This window comes from Lissotriton vulgaris, chromosome 2_1 (genome assembly GCF_964263255.1).
Source record: "Lissotriton vulgaris chromosome 2_1, aLisVul1.2, whole genome shotgun sequence".
Taxonomy (NCBI): domain Eukaryota; kingdom Metazoa; phylum Chordata; class Amphibia; order Caudata; family Salamandridae; genus Lissotriton; species Lissotriton vulgaris.
In genome coordinates, this window is record NC_141687.1 from 1,554,849,577 (window position 1) to 1,554,866,917 (window position 17,341).

Sequence of the window (17,341 nt, forward strand, 5' to 3'; positions counted from 1 at the left end):
AGTAAAAGTGTGGAATACATTTGGTGTAAGTGTGAATGTTACTCTGGTCATGGTTTGGGTGGGGAATGTGCTGATGTATGGGAAAATAGGCAGCATTTCTGGCCCTAGTCCTGACCAGTCTCGAACAGGCAACTGCCCTTGTCCTCTCTGCCCTTAGCTTCAATGCCTGGGCTGGGATGCCATGAGCCCTGGCTTTATATAGCCCTAGTAATCATGTGACCTCTACAGTCAATTGTAACCCTAGCCCTAACCCTAACGAATCACAACACTAACCCTAAACTCTAGAACCAAAGATGACCAAGACCTTACAGCCAATCACAGCCCAAGTCCAAGCACTCAATCAGGCATAGAATCTTAATCCTTATGTCCAATAGAGAGCCTAACCCTAGCCCTAGTCCCAACACTAGTCACTCACAGTAACCAATCACACAGGAAACCCCAATCCTTACTTCCAATAGAAAGACTAACCCTAGTTCCAGTCCCACACCTCGTCCAGCAACCAATCACACAGGAAACCCTAATCCCTACTTCCAATAGAACTCCAACCCTTGTCCCAGCAACCAATCGACAGAAAAAAACGAATCTCTACTACCAATAGCAAACCTAACCCTAGTCCCAACCCTACACTAATTGAGTCACTGACCTAGGAACCAATCAAATACCCAACCAATGATAACAATAACCCAAATCCAATAGAAAAACCAGATACAACCACCAATCAGGGCACACACCAGCCAATAGCAGATTATACAAGGTCTCAGTGACCTCAGAAAAGGTTTACTGGCCAGGGGGACTGGAGAGTTGCTCCTCTATTCAGAATCTCTTAGGAGACAGACAGGCTCAATTTACACGTTGGACTTCTGCAGGTAAGGGCCTAACATACTTTGGGGCAGATTTACAAGCCCCATGCACCGCCGGTGCATCACGTTGCGTGACGCACCGGTGGCGCAGCCTGCTAAGGGATATTTAGAAGCACAGGCAAAGTCACCCTGCGTGACTTAACCTGTGCTTGTAAATATCGCCCCTGTTCATGAAACACTTTGCGTTTTAGGGGCCGGACATGGGTGTTGCTGTGGGTGTTCTCACGCAACACCCATGTCCACTGATGCATTTCCAGTTTTACGAGAAATCGTAAACCTGGAAATGCGTCAGTTTGCTACACCACCCTAGGGGTGGCGTAGCCAAGCGAAACAAAGAGAAATGTTTTCATTTCTCCTTGTTTTTTTCTCTTTCAATGCATGCTGCATTCTGTAGCACGCATTGAAAGAGGAAAATGTCTGCAGTGACTGGATGTGATACAGTCCGTTAGTGGGTGGGGTCCGTCGACGTTTCGACTCGGTTTGTGCATAGAGGGTGACTTAAACCTCAGCTGCGAGTCTTCTTCAGGACGCCAAGTTCAAGTGCACTTGAACTTGGCAGAAGGGATTCTATGAGGCGTGCGACACCTAGTTTTTCTCTCATGGTCTTGACAGATTAATTCAATTGTCTGATGACCATATCATAACTAATTTACGGTTTTAAAAACCGGTGAGGACTTCACAAGGTGGGCCCTCATGAGTGGATTTCAGCTCACTACTATTGGAAAACCCTGACAGAGCCATTAAGTACTCAACCTCCAGTGTTGTACCTGAGAGGCCTGTGTGGCACCAGGATTAGGTTGCACCGCCCCCTTCGTTCTGTAGAAGACTCGCAGCAGAGGTTTAAGTCACCCTCTATGCACAAGTCGAGTCGAAACGTCGACGCACCCCACCCACTAACTGCCTGTACCACATCCCATCCCCTTTGCTTGATGTTGCATTTATGCATTTACAAAAAGTATATACATGTTTTTATAAATGATTTGTTTGGGACAGGCCTTTCTGTATTGGTCTCTTTACCAGTCCATTGCCAAAGTCGTAAAAATTTATAAACTCTGAACATTTGTGACTATTCACTTTTCTCTACCCATCACAAGCGCACCCATTCTTCTCCCTTCCTTTGAGCAACCTTTGTACCTTCCTTTTGTCAAATTAATTTTGATCTGTTTCAAGTATATGAAATTAAATATACTGAACTCAAACAATTCTTTGGCGCTTTTGTGTTTTACATTGACTGTGTGTTTGGAACAATGCTATCTTAGACAGCAGGGTATGTTGTTGCATTTATTTTTGGTATTTTTTTTAACAGTTTGACTTATTTTAGCTACACACACAATAAATTATAATTTATTCTTCTCTAAAGCAGCCACGGACCACTTGTTTCATTACTGCTTTAAAATGTTGTCATGTATGGCTCCTTGTTTGCCAGGAACTGGTGGTATCGCTTTCCCCACAGGCTCTACTTGGGACCCCACTGCTGCAGCTGGAGCAAGGGGAATGCTATGATGTTATTGCTCTGCCGTTTCATGCTGCAAAAACATCCTACTTCTGCTGTAACACCCCTACACGGTACACTGTGAGGCAGTGGAGTAACAATAGCCTCCGAAGTGCTGGGGTCCGAGCTCCAGGGGCACCCACCAGCACTGTGTACGGGCTCCTGACTGGGTCCAGAGCATGGAGGGCTTCTCCATGTACTTTGAAGGGGGGCCCCCTGAAGTTTCGTTATGCCACTGCTGTGAGGGGTCATGCCACTTTGTCTATGTGGCTGCAGGCAGTACAGACATAGATGATTCACCTGAGTCATTATGGCATGTGTCTAGTAAAATGATAAAAGGAGGCAAACACAACTAGATTATGGAAGGAGCGCTCAAACTTTTCAGATACTCACCCCCAGTCACAAATCTGTGTCAAATCCATCCTTGTTTTTTAACTCACTTTGCCACCCCAGTTAAGGCCTAGCCATATGCAAATCAGTCTTGACCCTGTTCCTCATGGGAGCAGTCCCGCCTGAACAGCCAAGTCAGGTCTTCCCTGGACTGGAAACAAGCATCCTAGGACCGGTTTTGAGGTAATACCCCTCATCAGCCAGGCGACTTTGAGTCCAATGGCAAAGTGAGCAAGAGACCCACGTCTGGGCATTCCCTGCCAACCAAGAGCGAACATAGCAAACACAAGGAGTTGATGGACGGAGCACTGACATTTTTCAGACACTCACCTCCAGTCACTGATCTGGGTTGAAGCCATCATCATTCTTTAGCACCCTTCGCCACCCCAGTTCAGACTCTGCCAAATGCAAATCAGGCTTGATCCTGTTTCTCATGGAAACAGTTCAGCCTGAACTGCCAATCCAGGTACAATAAGTGATTAATGCTATGGATATAAACACAGCTTTGCCAATCCTATTTTAAAGACTTGATTTAATGTGCAAATTAAGTTGGTGCATTTAATATTCATACTGTTTGCAAAAGGTAATACCTGGGCACTGTCTGTCTGATGACAAGGGTGATGGGTCAGCCTTTGCTTATTAATGTGTCTCGAGGCACCAGTCAGTAGGTTTTTTTCATATTACCATGAGCACTCTGCATATTCATGTTATTTATTCTTCAAACACATACTGTCTACCTATTTATTCTACATTAGCAATTATTTCAGACAATCTTGTGCTTATTGTAAGAACTGTGTTTATTTCTGTACTTTTTGTGGTTTCAAAGATTTGGAGATGTTATTTATAGTTGTGTAACATTAATGTGTTTTTCAAATGTTATACAATGGACAGTCTTTTTATTCTTGTTCACATTTCAGTATTTCTTCTCAGTTTCTTTTTTCATTTGCACTCGATTTACAAGCTGCGGAAATTCCATGTTTTATTTACCGAATACTCTTAATCTGGGTGTCCCTAATTCACCCTTTTTAAGCAAAAAAAAACGTATTTCTCTCAGAAAAGAACACTGGCGTCATCCTTTGACCTACAGACTATCTCAAATGGATCAAAGTTAAAGGGCACAATTCATAGAAAAAGACATCATAGGAGCTTATTACAAAAGACACAAATTGTACTCTATCTGGATGGGATATTTGTCATGTATGTGACAGAGTACCTATCCTCCAAACACTAACTCAGAGCCATAGATTGCTTATTGCATAGCCTATCTATGGAAATGGTTTTGTATCAGACAGAATGTTTGCCTTTTGTCCAATGTATGTCAAAAATGTATTTTCCCCACTGACTACTAACCTCTTACTTTCTCCTTGTGACTGTTCATCAGTGGTACTTGTCCTAGCCACATGTGTGTAAAAGGTAAAACATATAAGTGTAAGACTCTCGTCTTGTTCATGACCCTTTTCCGTGGCACAATGAGAGAGATTATTGGGAAGTAAGACAGAGGAGCAGCTTTTACCTGCAGTTGAAAGTGTCTAGCCACCCGCAGTCAATTAAAAACAAGCAGCGAAGGCAGACAAGTGGGCCATGAGTTAGCACAGTATGTAAGATGGGTTATGCAGATGCAAACTGTGGGCCCAATTCACAAAGGGTTTCTGAAGTAGTGGCAGAGGCCACGGAGTTGTGGGGAGTGTCCCACACTCGTGGCGGGATGTCTATACTGCAGTTACCCACTGTGAGGTTCTGGCACCAGTGCAGGGCCCGCAGCATGAGTGCGCCCCCCCCCAGCCATAATTGAAGGGCCTCCACCATGAGTGCGGAGGGCATGTATGAGTTGGTGGCCCCTGTGTCTCAGCAGTCCATCATGGGAAGGAAGGATCTGTTTTACCATCTTTTAGTCAGCACCAGGATTCTTTGATTAAAGCAGTTGTTGTAAAATGTCAGTATATTGGTATATTGTTATGTTGTCCAAATCTTATGTGTTTTTAAATGTTGTCTTTTATGGTTTTATTATCGAAATAAAGACTTTAAAACCTGAAACCTGAACCTGATTAAAGCAGCTATTCCACTCTACAAATGGCTATCATCCCAATATCATAATCACCCATCTTCCTTGCCTAGCTCTTAGTGTATGAGGATATACACAGGCTGCACCAGATATAAAAAAAATAGATACAATAAGTACACAAAGAGCCAATTATCATCGGAAGAAAATACTAATTCATAATACATTAACTATTTCCTTCCTCATAACACTCAAAATATCTGGCCAGAAATTAGAAGACACAGACATTCCTTCTAGCAATTGATACTGGTTCATTAACACAGACAGGATATCATTCTGTAGCTATATTACATATATCTCTGATGGACCACTCTTTTAATGCTGCCCAAGAACTGCACATGGCTCTTGTGGATCAATCCTGCATGGAACCAGAAACTCAGAAACTCACAGTCACTGTGGATTGATGGAATTTGGGACATGTTGAGCCTTAGGTTACAAATAAACAAAAAAACTTTTAACATGGGAAAAGTGACGCACAAGTGGCGCAAGGGGCTTGTAAATAAGCCCCCTTGTGTATACAATCCTCCTCTGAAAATGGACAGGCCGAAGTAAATCTGTTTAAAGCGATATGAATTTGATATCTTGGCACAAAAGATGGAGAAGGCATAAGAACTATCTTATCTGGTAGAACGTGCCAAAAAATTGTCTATCCATTGTTGAGTAGACAGTACCCCAATAATATGACCTACAAAAATAGCCACTAACAGTTCGCATTAGCACCTAAAAATTGTAACTGTGCGGACTTCAAAAATATAAAAGGTCTGGACTGGAGATGACGAAAAAGCAAAGGAAGGTACCAAGATCGAACCAGAGATTAAATGATTGATTTCTGTAAAATAAATACAAATACAACTTTTAAGGCAAGGCGAAGCTAGATCAGACACATTTTTCACGTTAGAAGCCCTAAAATTCTAAGTTGTGAAAAGTTGGCTCCTTAAAGTTGAGCAAACTAAACCAAGTGTGAAGCCATGTCTCAAAAAATATAATAGGTTCACCCTCATAGCTTGTAATGCTAGTCTCTCATGTGTCAGCTGGTGTCAGATCAGAGATCAGTTTGGGAGAGGCAGAGGTCTCGAAGGTGGGAAACCTTTTTTTTTTTTTGTAAACAGATTGTATTTAGTAATAGCCAATAAAGCAGGAGCAATACAATGGGATTTTAGAGCTTCCATCATGCTGTTGACAATCATAACTGCTGGTCGTACATTGCCAGTTACGGATTCTCGCCACGCATGGTCCTATAACAGAAGGGAAACAGTTTTTGGTTGTCAAATCAGAGTCCGTAGGTGAGCCATGCCCTATATCCCTATGACGGCATATCGACATCTCAATAGTCCGCTCCAGTACTAACGCACAAAAATCTAAGAAAACAATAAAATTACGAAACCCTCTCCTCCCTATCCCCTATTCAACTCCTATTTATTTATTTTATTTATTGTGCATCTTGTAACGCGCAAACTAAAACCCGAAGGTGTCAAGGCGCCTAACAAAAAGATCAGAAAGCGGGCACTCATGCGCTTACATATACGCTTGGACAAAGAGGCGTGTTTTAAGGGCAGCTCTGAAGGTTTGGAGGGAAGGGAGGGACCTGAGCTCTAATGGAAGGTCGTTCCACCATTTAGGAGCCAAGAGGGAGAATGCCCTACCACCCCATCTGGCTTTCCGAATGCGAGGGATGTGGAGAAGAGAATGTTCCCCCCCTCCCCTTCAGGCATGTCACTCATTCATCTACATCTCTGTGGAGTATAGTATCTAGTCATGGAAAGTATCAGGCTCAATATTTCAAGCAAGAAGAGATCCAAAGACGGGAAGCCGCTATACAGGTTACTTTCCCAGGTAGGACAATATTTCAACCCCCACACACAGTTCTCCTCATTTAAAGGGTGGTTCGTTATCATTAGTCGGTGCTTGAGCGAGTCTACTAGCGCCACCCATGCTCTCGCCGTGTCCAGCATTTTTTCATTACCCATTCTCTGGGCCATTTGCAATCGAAAAATCCCTTCACAGACAGCCCATTGTATAAATTCCCGCAACCATCTTGAAACACTAGGGGCACTGGTCGCCTTCCAGTGACTGGTAATTTCTTGTTTAGCCAGGACTAACCCCAGGTCTATGAATTTTCTGGTAACTTTATTTTGGGAAGTATGAGGAAACCAGTGTAGTAGGCAACATCCCGGGGTCAGTGTGATGTCTCTTTCCGTTATGTCTCCTAGCTTAGTCAAAACCGCACTCCAGAACCCCTCCAGTAATGGACACTCCCAGAACATATGTAAAAATTCGGCATTTTTTAACTTACACCGTGGACAGGCTGTTCGGGGTCCCAAAATACTCATTCCTCTTGTGCGGGTGAGATAATGGATTAGCTGGAATTGCGCGTTTCTGGAACACTTTCATGCTCTTTCAACTAGTGCTTACCACGGCTTCTCATCTATGGGTATCCCAAGGTCTGTTTCCAATTCAATACGCAGACTCTCCAAGGGACGTCTGATCTCCTGGGTGAGCTGCCTATAAAGGCATGTGGCTGTCTTGCTCGTCCCGGCCGCTGATACCACGTACTGGCTTGGTAAAGAAGTGGGCGGTTCCACCATCCTCTTCTTCCAATGCTTACGGGTGGCTGCTGTCAGTGCAGCATGTAAGAGAAAGTCCCTCCTAGGAAGTTTGTATCTCTATAATAAATCATTAAAGGGTAGAAGGGTATTGTCCTCGTAGAGGTCTCCGATAGTGGAAATCCCCGCCACTTCCCAGATCCTTAATCCCTGCCAGTCTCCCACATTTGGTAGTGCCTTGCAAACCAGCAACCGAATCTCAGGCGCATATGGGGGCCCCTGGTGGGCTCTTTTACTAGCCCGGTTCCAACACTGGAGCATCGCCCACAGTTCTCCCGGAGCCTCTTGTTCTCTCAAGGGGATCCGCAGCAGAACTAGAGAGAGGTGTCCTAGATCTGGGTCCGTATCCCCATGGGCCTCCCTATTTCAAAGCCTTTCCGCCATCTATTTCATGAACCACTGCAGTAAAGCTGCATGGTAGTAGGCCTCGAAGTCAGGCACTGCGAAGCCCCCCTCCCGCCTAGGCCTCATCATGGTGGCGAGCGCTACTCTGCGTCTCCCAGAGCCTCATAAAAATCCAGTGATCATGGTGTTAAGTTGATTAAAGAATTTCCGCGGGATCCATAGTGGTAGCGAGCCAAAGTAATAGAGCAAGCGCAGTAGAGTGACCATCTTTAGCAGCGCCACCCGTCCTGCTACTGATAGCGGGAGAGTACCCCAAAATTCAAAGTTACTCTTGGTGATTTGTAATGCTCGTCCGACATTGCCTTCCAGTAAGTCAGTGGCTCTGTGATAAATATGTACACCCAAATAAGTCAGGCATCTAACTCACCCGGTGGGTCATTCCTTCCACTCAAAACAGGGAAAAGGCACGTCTTTTTCCAGTTGACATTAAGGCCTGCCACTCTTCCCAGCCTGGCCAGCAGTCTCTTAGCGCCGTGCAGATTGTCTGAAGAGTTGGTGAGGAAAATTAGTAGATCGTCTGCATGTAATGCAATAAATTGGGATTGGCCCATCCCATCCAGTCCCCGGTAGTATCTCCCCGATCGCGCATGGACAGCCAGAGGTTCCACTGCCAGTGCGAACAAGAGGGGAGACAGTGGAAATCCCTGTCTCGTTCCCCTGCCCGCAGCGCAGGTCTCTGATATAACACCTCCCGGGCGCACCCTGGCAGTGGAGCTCTTAACCAGTATTGCAGTCCAAGTCACCAATCCTTCTTCTAGCCTAAAATCCCTCAGAACTCTAAGGAGATATGGCCATTCAAGACTGTCGAAGGCCTTCTCGATGTTAATCCACAAGATGCACGCCTCATCCCTGTCATGAGCGGGGGAGTCCAGCAGCCGGAGCAGTCGGCGTATATTCATGGCCATGTTCCGGAATGGAATAAAACCAGCCTGATCTATGTGCACAAGCGTTGTCATGTGAATAATCAGATGGCTAGCTAAAATGTGGCACAATATCTTGTAATCTAGGTTGAGCATGGCGAGGGGATGGTAGGCAGTGCAATCCCAGGCTGGTTTATCCGGTTTTAGGATCGGTATAATTACTGCTTCCCTCATTGATACGGGCAAGCACCCATTTCGCTTTGATCTACTGTAGAGGGCCATCAAGCGGGGAGCCAAGGCATCTACATATGTGGAGTAGAACTCAAACGGGAGTCCGTCCGTACCAGGGGTTTTGTTTCTGTCCACGAGTTTTATGGCCCCCCCTGATCTCACCTAGTTCTATATCCCGACCTAGGGTCTTTGCTTCATCTGCATCAATTTGAGGCAGTTCAATATCTAAGAATCCTTCCCCTTCTAACACCATTGGATCTAGTTGACTCTGATACAGGGTAGTATAGTATTCCAAAAACTATGCATTAATAGCTTGTTGTCCATAATGGCTCATTAGTAATAACAAGTAGGAGGTTCCCCTGTAGTTTATAGCAGGGAGGGGGGTCGTGACATCAGAAAAGGTTTAGAGTCCCTGTCTTGAAATTAGCATATTAGGATTGCTAAATTGTTATTCATAGACGGGGTCTAGCTTAAGTAGGATAATTCCCTATATCACAATACAAATTAGAAACACATGCAAGGCAGAGTGAACAACTGAACCAAAAGATAAATTAAATTGGAACCACCAGTGAATATACCAGGCAAACGATTTTTGTCATATTAAAAATGATCATGAAATTTATTCTTTACCTCCCAACTGGGTTACAATCTAAAACATAATCAAAAACAAGTTTTAAAAAACCACCAACAGTGGTAATACAATGGATATCTCATACATTCAAAGTGAAAACAGTCGACGCAGCGTTTCGGTGCTTTTCAATCTTGACACCTTCTTCAGGACATTTAAAACATTTGACTCCGTTTCTATAAATTAAATAAGAGTATTTTAGTGTTTGTTGTTTATTTTGTTAGTTCATCACACTCGCCTTGCCTTTACTTTAAACCATTTAATGCCTAGACGTGTTTAGACATGCTAGAACCCCTAATTTAAATGATCTAGTCTTTAGAGACTCCAATATTAAGGAGCTCGTTTCGAGATCACACATGAGGTTCTCATTACATCTGAGACATATTCCTCTTATTTGTTCCCATGCACTATCTACATGAGTCCAACCCTTAGAATTTAGATGCAAATTATGACTCGTACCTGTATTATAAATTTGATGCGTTTCAAATGATTTCCAATATGTTACGAGCTTCTCAGGTATTTCATATTTCCTTGAGCTATATAAACAATAAGCACAAGAAGGCTCAACATAGTCACTTATCTACATGGGATCTTAACCCTTAAGTTTGTGAGCAATATCGATTTACCTCAAATGTCAGAACTAAGATCTTCTGTGCACACGGAGGGGCCACCGCTGGTAAGGAGGAGTAGCTTCTTTGGGTCTTTAGACCTGAATATATAAAGATCATACCTGTCTGAGCTATCTTCACATATATGGTGTTTTTAGAAAGTAGTTGATGTTTGTAACCATCATGTCATGGACATGGTATACTGACCTGTTTTGATATCAGGTGAGTCTTTTAATGTATGGGATTCATGGTAGTTATATAATTCTTGATATTTATCCGATTCTTCTCTTTATGGTTGGAAGAAGAAATCTGTAGATATACGACAAAGAAATACGGAAGGGGCTTATCAAATGACTAAAACAAAATGCTAAATTTAAGAAATATCTATCAGTTAGTCTATTTGAACAAGATGTATTTCAATTATTTAAGCTTGACTCAAAAAAACCAAAAAGTCTGTTTGTATCTAAAGCTCCATATGGAAACATAAAGGTTTCAAGGATCACAGAGATTGTACTAACCGCTATTATCCAAATCTCACTTTATATTAGTCCAGGTTAAGCCTACCGACTATCAATAGATTATGGGCAAGGCACGAAGCGCTTATAGGGTGGGTATTCTCAGGTTTTTTTTAAATGGAATGGTTCTAGCTTCTATCTACCCTCCACCCCTGAGACCATCGCTCACCTTGTATTAAAAATACGGCCTCCCTGCTCCTCCGTGCTTTCGTCTTCATGGGAATTCGAAGAGTGACCTGAATGCTAGCGGCCGGCGTTTTTATGCTGACGATTCCCAAGTTGACCCGGAAGTAGTGAGTTACTGATTATTCCGCAGTCTTTAAACTAGACCTACTCAGTTGGATATTCATATAATATTTATTTATATATACCATTGAATGGTACAGGTATGTTTGATACAACGCATCCTTGTTTTATACCGAAAAACGGGCACGCTGACCCGGAAGTGCAACACCAGCATCGTCGACCTCGGCAATGTTACTATTTATGAATTACGGCAATTAACATACTGTTATATTTTATTTATATTCCTGATTCGATTCTAGCTCATGTTTTAAAAAATATATGCGTTTATATACGCCCCTATGTTCAATTGTGCCGAATTTTATCGTGGCGGCCATATTGGAAGGGGCAGATTGAAATGAGCGGTAGTGTGGAAGGAGAAATTTGTAGCTGAGGTTGGCTTAAAACAGAGTTTGGTAGCTGTTGTGTCAGTAAACAGTGCTGATTTCACCATTCCGAGCACTGCTCGAAAGTTATAACAATCTTACCATTTTATCTATATGATCGAGATATTCACATATAATACATTGAATAAATACAGAATAGACAATACAGAATGAAAAATACGGATCTACGTATGGCTATAATATCAATATACATATAATCTCACATTACGTAGTGTTGTTTGTCGTTCTTTACATTCAATGATATTTGTTTACTGATGCGTATTTACTTTCTATGATCTCTGTCTTTTATGTATACCCTCAAGCGAACCGCAATGAGTGTGTACATAAAAAGCGAATTCACATACAACAATACTATTCAGTATATCTAAAATATTCGGCAGTACTTCCAGGAAGAACAGAGAACACAACAAGTACTATTGTTGCAGATGCCCATATGTATTTATCCTATGAAGATAAAAGGGCTGAACATTCAATGTTACATGATTGCAATGGAATTATTGCCCTAGATATAGACACAGGGGCTTAAAGAGTTAGGAGTTTTACAGTAGGTTACATAAGATTCATCATTCCCATTCGTCTTTGTTATTTTATAAAATTGATCTCTCCCATTCCTCTCTGTTGTTTAACCCAGTGCGAAAGGTATTAAATAAAGACATATAGAATTGTTCTCTTTTCTTTCTCTTGTTATCCACATTGCCGCCTCTGGTACTGTGTGATATTACCTTGACCACACACCATTTAAGATCTTTTATTTTATGGTTGTGTGTTAACCAATGTTCCACTAATGGGGCAGATTTCTTTTGTGTTCTGATGGCAGATTTATGTTCTGTTATTCTAGTTTTTATCTCTCTAGCTGTTTCTCCAATATAGGCTTTATTGCAGGGGCACTTAATCATATAGATCAGATTTTTAGTTTTACAGTTTACAAAGTTTTTTATCTTGTGTTCTACTCCATTATACAATACTGAGTTGCCTTTGATCAATGATGTGCAGTTTAAACACATGTTACAGGTAAAATTCCCGACTGGGAGAGGTGTTTTATTGATAGTGCTTTGGATGTTACGGGTCTTTTCTTTGAAAGTATGGACCAGGCAGTTTTTGATTGTTCTGTTTCTACGAAAGCTAAACATAGGTTTAGGAATATTTTCTCCTGGCCTATCATTAAGTAACGACCAATTTCGATTTATGATGTTTTTAATTTTGTTACTCGCTGCACTAAAGTTGGTTACAAAGATTAATCTATCTTTAGTCTTATCATTTTTTCTTTTGTTCTTATCATTATTTTAATCAAAGAGTGCCTCTCTATTGTAATATTTTGCACGTTTGTACGCACGTTTGATTAGATTTTTAGGGTATCCCCTATTTCTAAGTTTGGCGGATTTGTTAAAATCTTGCATATTAGTACAATTTCGTCTGATACGCAAGTATTGTCCAAACGGTATATTGTTCTTTTGGCTATTGGGGTGATTGCTCTTGTGATGTAACAAGGTATTTCGGTCAGTTGGTTTGGTATAAAGATCAACACCTAAGGCTGCATTGTCTACTCTGATTCTAATATCTAGAAATTCTATTGTTTCCTTGTTAAAATTGGAAGATAATGTAAGATTTTTGTCGCCTAGATTTAACCAAAGAATAAATTCATTGAGCAAATCCAGGGTACCAGTCCAGATAAAGAAAATATCGTCGATGTATCTCGACCAACATGTGATATTTTCACTGAATGGAGCTGTTATTAAAAATGTGTTTTTCCTCGAAAGCTGCTACGTATAAGCATGCCAGGCTTGGGGCGCAGGTAGCCCCCATGCTGGTCCCTTTTATCTGTTTAAAAAAATTGTTCTTAAATAAAAAAATATTGTTTTTTAAAATAATTTCTGCACATTCCAAAATGAACGTTGCGTGTTGGCTTAAGTCTTCTGTTCCTTTTTTAAGGAGGCCCTCTAACATCATGATGGTATCATCCTGTGGGATGTTTGTATAGAGGGCCTCTATGTCCAAGGTAACCAGCCTTTGTGTAGTGATGTCATATGGTAAACCTTCTATTTTTTCGATCATGCATGTTGTATCCTTTATGTATGCCTTCTGCTTAGTTAAAATTGGTTAAAGGAACTTATCTATGTATTTACTCAAAGGTTCTGTGACAAAATCGATAGATGACACAATTGGCCTCATAGGCGGGTCAATTATATTTTTGTGGACTTTAGGGAGCCCATAAAGGGCAGGAATAATAGGTGCCTCATTTTTTAAACATTTATATTCATCTGTGCAGATTATCTCATCTTTTTGAGCAAAGTCAAGAAGCGTATTTACTTTTTGGATCAGCGCGTTCCACTCTAATCTACTTGAGGAACAATAGTGTTCAGTATTGTTAAGAAGAACCATCATTCTTTTTTCATAATCTTCAGTATTCATTAGGACAATACTCCCTCCCTTGTCTCCGGGTTTAATAGTTAAAAGGTCATTACTTTCTAGGTTTTTTAGCGCAACTCTTTCGTCTGGACTTAGATTATTTATACCTGTTAATGGGTGCATTAATAGTTCTAAGATGTTACTTTCTACCACCTTTTCAAAAAGATCCACTTGTTTATTTACCATTCCGATGTTGGGTGTCCAAGTAGATTTGTTTTTCAGACCCGATTTATTGGTAGGGCCCTCTCTTGGGGGTTTGTCTCTGAAAAAGTCTTGCAGTCTAATCTTTCTAAAAAATCCCTGTAAATCTCTTTCTAAATTGTATTTGTTAATTCGGGTACTTATAGCGAAACCTAAGCCTTTTTCAGTGAAAATATCACATGTTGGTCGAGATACATCGACGATATTTTCTTTATCTGGACTGGTACCCTGGATTTGCTCAATGAATTTATTCTTTGGTTAAATCTAGGCGACAAAAATCTTAAATTATCTTCCAATTTTAACAAGGAAACAATAGAATTTCTAGATATTAGAATCAGAGTAGACAATGCAGCCTTAGGTGTTGATCTTTATACCAAACCAACTGACCGAAATACCTTGTTACATCACAAGAGCAATCACCCCAATAGCCAAAAGAACAATATACCGTTTGGACAATACTTGCATTTCAGACGAAATTGTACTAATATGCAAGATTTTAACAAACACGCAGATGCCCTATCCGCCAAACTTAGAAATAGGGGATACCCTAAAAATCGAATCAAACGTGCGTACAAACGTGCAAAATATTACAATAGAGAGGTACTCTTTGATAAAAATAATGATAAGAACAAAAGAAAAAATGATAAGACTAAAGATAGATTAATCTTTGTAACCAACTTTAGTGCAGCGAGTAACAAAATTAAAAACATCATAAATCGAAATTGGTTGTTACTTAATGATAGGCCAGGAGAAAATATTCCTAAACCTATGTTTAGCTTTCGTAGAAACAGAACAATCAAAAACTGCCTGGTCCATACTTTCAAAGAAAAGACCCGTAACATCCAAAGCACTATTAATAAAACACCTCTCCCAGTCGGGAATTTTACCTGTAACATGTGTTTAAACTGCACATCATTGATCAAAGGCAACTCAGTATTGTATAATGGAGTAGAACACAAGATAAAAAACTTTGTAAACTGTAAAACTAAAAATCTGATCTATATGATTAAGTGCCCCTGTAATAAAGCCTATATTGGAGAAACAGCTAGAGAGATAAAAACTAGAATAACAGAACATAAATCTGCCATCAGAACACAAAAGAAATCCGCCCCATTAGTGGAACATTGGTTAACACACAACCATAAAATAGAAGATCTTAAATGGTGTGTGGTCGAGGTAATATCACACAGTACCAGAGGCGGCAATGTGGATAACAAGAGAAAGAAAAGAGAACAATTATATATGTTTTAATACCTTTCGCACTGGGTTAAACAACAGAGAGGAATGGGAGAGATTAATTTTATAAAATAAGAAAGACGAATGGGAATGATGAATCTTATGTAACCTACTGTAAAACTCCTAACTCTTTAAGCCCCTGTGTCTATATCTAGGGCAATAATTCCATTGCAATCATGTAACATTGAATGTTCAGCCCTTTTATCTTCATAGGATAAATACATATGGGCATCTGCAACAATAGTACTTGTTGTGTTCTCTGTTCTTCCTGGAAGTACTGCCAAATATTGTAGATATACTGAATAGTATTGTTGTATGTGAATTCGCTTTTTCTGTACACACTCATTGCGGTTCGCTTGAGGGTATACATAAAAGACAGAGATCATAGAAAGTAAATACGCATCAGTAAACAAATATCATTGAATGTAAAGAACGACAAACAACACTACGTAATGTGAGATTATATGTATATTGATATTATAGCCATACGTAGATCCGTATTTTTCATTCTGTATTGTCTATTCTGTATTTATTCAATGTATTATATGTGAATATCTCGATCATATAGATAAAATGGTAAGATTGTTATAACTTTCGAGCAGTGCTCGGAATGGTGAAATCAGCACTGTTTACTGACACAACAGCTACCAAACTCTGTTTTAAGCCAACCTCAGCTACAAATTTCTCCTTTCCACACTACCGCTCATTTCAATCTGCCCCTTCCAATATGGCTGCCACGATAAAATTCGGCACAATTGAACATAGGGGCGTATATAAACGCATATATTTTTTAAAACATGAGCTAGAATCGAATCAGGAATATAAATAAAATATAACAGTATGTTAATTGCCGTAATTCATAAATAGTAACATTGCCGAGGTCGACGATGCCGGTGTTGCACTTCCGGGTCAGAGTGCCAGTTTTTCGGTGTAAAACAAGGATGCGTTGTATCAAACATACCTGTACCATTCAACGGTATATATAAATAAATATTATATGAATATCCAACTGAGTAGTTCTAGTTTAAAGACTACGGAATAATCAGTAACTCACTACTTCCGGGTCAACTTGGGAATCGTCAGCATAAAAACGCCGGCCGCTAGCATTCAGGTCACTCTTCGAATTCCCATGAAGACAAAAGCACGGAGGAGCAGGGAGGCCGTATTTTTAATACAAGGTGAGCGATGGTCTCAGGGGTGGAGGGTAGATAGAAGCTAGAACCATTCCATTAAAAAAAACCTGAGAATACCCACCCTATAAGCGCTTCGTGCCTTGCCCATAATCTATTTATAGTCGGTAGGCTTAACCTGGACTAATATAAAGTGAGATTTGGATAATAGCGGTTAGTACAATCTCTGTGATCCCTTGAAACCTTTATGTTTCCATATGGAGCTTTAGACACAAACAGAGTTTTTGGTTTTTTTGAGTCAAGCTTAAATAATTGAAATACATCTTGTTCAAATAGACTAACTGATAGATATTTCTTAAATTTAGCATTTTGTTTTAGTCATTTGATAAGCCCCTTCCGTATTTCTTTGTCGTATATCTACAGATTTCTTCTTCCAACCATAAAGAGAAGAATCGGATAAATATCAAGAATTATATAACTACCATGAATCCCATACATTAAAAAACTCACCTGATATCAAAACAGGTCAGTATACCATGTCCATGACATGATGGTTACAACCATCAACTACTTTCTAAAAACACCATATGTGAAGATAGCTCAGACAGGTATGATCTTTATATATTCAGGTCTAAAGACCCAAAGAAGCTACTCCTCCTTACCAACGGTGGCCCCTCCGTGTGCACAGAAGATCTTAGTTCTGACATTTGAGGTAAATCGATATTGCTCACAAACGTAAGGGTTAAGATCCCATGTAGATAAGTCACTATGTTGAGCCGTCTTGTGCTTATTGTTTATATAGCTCAAGGAAATATGAAATACCTGAGAAGCTCGTAACATATTGGAAATCATTTGAAACGCATCAAATTTATAATAAAGGTACGAGTCATAATTTGCATCTAAATTCTAAGGGTTGGACTCATGTAGATAGTGCATGGGAACAAATAAGAGGAATATGTCTCAGATGTAATGAGAACCTCATGTGTGATCTCGAAACGAGCTCCTTAATATTGGAGTCTCTAAAGACT